Source organism: Montipora capricornis, chromosome 12, assembly GCF_036669925.1.
Source record: "Montipora capricornis isolate CH-2021 chromosome 12, ASM3666992v2, whole genome shotgun sequence".
Lineage (NCBI taxonomy): Eukaryota > Metazoa > Cnidaria > Anthozoa > Scleractinia > Acroporidae > Montipora > Montipora capricornis.
The window spans coordinates 26,593,155-26,597,507 of NC_090894.1; positions in this window are offsets into that span (position 1 = coordinate 26,593,155).

Below are 4,353 nucleotides of genomic sequence, written 5' to 3' on the forward strand. Positions count from 1 at the left end.
GACAGCTTAAGAAGACAAACTGACTAAGGCGTTTTGGCATGTGGACATTTCCGTTTTGAGCGGTGTTAATTTACTTTCTCGTTGTTTGTTTCTTTGTTTTGTTTTGTTTTGTTTTGTGCTTTTGCTTAAAGTGCTACTATGATCTGCTTAACACCAAAATGGCAAAATTTTTAGCTATGATTTTTATCCAAAGGCTGTTTACTTGAGTGCAAGGTTTCGATTTCACGGTCCGCTATTACTCACGTTCAAAACTGTCCCATTGGACCTCAGAGGGTTGGATCTAGGGAAAAGTGTTGTCATTTACTCACCAGCCTAGAATTTCAGCGTGTAAATGCAGCTTCTTATATAAGCAAAACACGAGTTTAAAAGTCTGAAAGCCCGAGACTCCCGTTCTCTTTATTAATTCAGCCGTGTACACACGCAATGCATTCTTTAGGCCAGTGCAAACGGCTTCAGCCTTTGTTTCAACATCTGTTGGATTTTGTTAAACGATGTTGACCGATGTTGATTGATAGGGTGGGCAAACAGTTTCAACATATTCAACAACCTGGTATTCAGTCCCAGGCTGCAGCCGTGGTTGTTACTATGGATACGGATATGGATACGTCATTGGGAGACCGATTAGTGAGCACGCTTATACCCAACAATGTTCAAAGAGGGTGGCATACTTCATTCAACTTCATTCAACTTTCGCGAAAACAAAAGAAATATTGAATGCTTGTTGATACAAAGTTTAAAGGCTCTTAAACAACAATTCAACTTCGTTTTAACATGTTTCAACAATGTTGAAGCGGGGGCGGAGGGACAGGAGGGCATAATCTTTTTTAACATCGCTGTTCAACAAAATCAAACGGACGTTGAACTCGTCTGTCATAGCCTTTAGAGCCTGTTTGCACGGAGATGTAGTAACCCGCCTGTGCATATAAAGTCTAATTTTTCCAGCCTCGCGTTTACATGACAGGTCGCGTTTTGCCGTGTAAACTCTAAACCCTTGTAGATGGAGTAACCCTCCAACCCAGGATCGGCTCGTTTCACATGCAATATACTGCCTATGGCGGAGACGTTGCAGCATTGAAGCCAAAGCACTGAAAAGTTGAAGCAAGTGAGAGTAGAAGAGCATTAAGGGCATGTGTCCTTCACTCACGATTTTGCCTGTTTACGTTCTTCGCGACCACGCAGTAGCCTCGAGAAAGGTCACACAGGGACCCTAGGGTAGTAAGATAACATGCAAACGCAAGCTATTTTTCGACCTCACCTACCCGGTTTACCCGCCCATCTGCATGTAATCAGTGGACCGTTTCTCGAAAGTCCCGAAATTTTACGGGTCATTTTCGGGCTTCACAATTCCCTTTGTATTTCAAGAACGGAGATGATTTAAGTCGTCAAACTTCACAGTTAAAACATGAAAAACTTCACAGTTGAAAACATGTTAAAAGATCGGCTTTCCATAATAAGCGGTTGGCAGTTTCACGAATGGTTTTTCTGGCCCGAAAAGTTATCGAGAAACAGGCCCCAGATCTTGAAACTAGTGAGTCTTTGACGTCATTTTCTCCTTGATCCAGCACTCTCAAGATTTTTAAGTCAGTAATGGCGGACTATTAAATAGGAAAATTCCAGTTAAATCAACAGGTGTCTTTTAGAAAACAAGGTTCAAAACTTGGGTCACTTTGTGTTAAGTAATCCAAAGAAAAATAAAAATTGATTTTTTGATCATAGTAGCACTTTAAATGTCTGTGGAGAGAGTGGTGCCATCTGCAAATGGTTAAACTCTTTAATCTACACCACACAGGATAAGCCCCATACGTTATGGAATGTTTTCTGTCGTTTTTTCTAATCCCCTGTCCCTTTTTCTCGCGCTGTAATATCTTTTATGTTCGCCGTCTCTTTGTTGCTGTTTGTTGATTGCCATTTTGGATAATCAGTTGTATATGAATGAATTGGAACAAAAGAAGAGCGTGAAGCGACCCCTTATACAGTGCGCCTTCGTTTTTCGGAAATACAGGTGCTGATGTAGCGCATGTGATACGCAGAACGGGAAGGTATTCTCGACTTTCACATGACGTCACAACTGCCATATTCCTGCTCCATACTAATTCTCCACGATGATATGCTTGTTGCCAGGCAACGAGTGAAAGGACAACTAACAATTCAGATTCCAAGGCAGGATTCGAACCTACGACTTCCGTAACACCTGTCCGGGTATGCTCTACAAGAACTCCGCGGGAGCTAGAAGGTCGCTTTTATCAAGGTGTTTCATCGGCATAGTTTTCAACTGGTCTGCGGGCTCTACAATGTCATGCGCCTCAAATTTCAAATACAGCTGCAATCTCGTTCCCTGAGTCATCGTTCCCATGACTAGCGGTCGGGAAAGAGAGACTCTGGTCAAATTCAGGAAATGCCATATTTGATTGGCTGGTGAAAAACAGTTTCATTTTCTGCCATTTTTAAATTCTAACCTTCTTCTGGATTTTTATCTGTACGAGGTTGAAGATGATCTAAAACAAATATTTTTACAACTTACCATTTTCGTAACGTTTTTGTTTTTGAAAATATAGCATTTGGAATTTCCGAACTTTCACTTGCGTGACACCAGACATTGAAATCTGTTTTGATTGAAAAATGTCTCTCGTTATTTTTTATTCTCTGCAGTTTAAACATGTAAAGTGTATTTCGAGATGTGTTTATACTCATGTGTACTGACTCGCGCGTGAAAGGTAAACACTTTCATGGCAAGGTGAACTCCAGATGTCTTTGTTGATTTCTGACCGCCTTCCCTCACGCACGCACAGTTATTCAACCGGAACCAAAGCTGGTTCCGGTTCAATCTCGTCCCTAGAGGTGCGATTCTTTTGGTCAGAACCAGGGATACGAACCTCTGGTCGAATCCAAATATTGGGTCGTAAAAACAACGTACAAATGGGACCAGAAGAGGTTTTTGAGGTTGCGAAATACGAATGTCAAACAACTTCAGAATACCCGGCTACATCTAACTGCGTTTGTCTTCCAGGCGGAAACGACTTAAGAATTAAAATTGGCTTTGACCGTGGAAGATTTTCATCACCCAGGATACAACTTAACCCACAGTTCAAATCCTAAAATGATAATTAACTTTTTTTGCACTTCAAAATATTACTTCAGTTGTCTACTCACCATTCCACTGCCACATGTACCTCGTCTATAACTATCACCTTAATGCGTTCCTTGCACGTTGTTCAAAATGTATTTGTTTTCTACTAGAACGTCTGGGTGAGCAAACAAAATTTGCGGAGGAGCCTCGTATGTTGAGGTTGAACACTCGGTCTTTTGGGCACAGCTCTAACAGTGATCCTTGAGAACCCAAACATTCAAGGCTAAGGTTATTTCTTTGATATTACATCAATGCATTTAACAGTGAAACCACAATGATTGATGAAATTTCTTCTCTACTTGACAAGGAATGGTCAAATACATAAGTTAAAAGCTGATATATGCAGTAGGAAGTATACAAACGGTATCCTTTTGATGAAAGACAACACTGTGCTTCTTTCAGAGAAAAACTCAGCATTCCCTAACTTTTCTAGAGCGAAGTCCAACACACAATGAAAGTTTTGTATTTTGTCGACGATTTAAGTCGACCATTTGTCATCAAACTTCTCGCAGGCGCAGACAAACCGGAACCAGGATTTGGTGGTTCCGGTTTTGGATTCTTCCAGAGCTCCTGCGCTTATTCCGCTGGACAAGAGTAACGGAGGCTCTGAGAACAAGATTGATACAGCTGTTGATATTTTAAAACGGTGTGATGGGCCCGTGAGAAGGATGATGTAATAGTCTAGTTGCTAGGCAACGGGCGGAAGGACAACTGAAAAATCAGAGTCCGAGGCTATTGAGCTTTATTTAGTTTTGGCGAAGAACATGATACACATTTAGAGAAATTTTGGATTTCTTTTTTTTGTAAATCTGCACAAAAAGTTGTGGTCGCTAAAGTGGAGACGGAAGCGTTTCTCAGTCAAAACATGACAAAAAATTTCGAGTACGCGTTCAAGTACGATCATTTACTTTAAAATATTATTTGTTTTTTTAAAGATGAGAGAGAAATTTTTACATACGCACAAAAATGTAACTGCATTAAATCAATCTTTTATGTCACTTATTGTAACAACGTAGTCTTGTTAACTCATTCTGTACAAAAAGTAAATAAATAGTAAAGAATAAATTGTCACTGTGGCGACTCCCCGTTCTTTCCCCACTTAATAGGTCACATACATGAGTCAGGGATCAATAAAGAGGAAATCCCCTACCAAGTTAAGAACAATTTCATTTCCAAAGAAGAATGATGACTCACTTTCCCCATATTATTCTTTAAGTTTGTTTGAC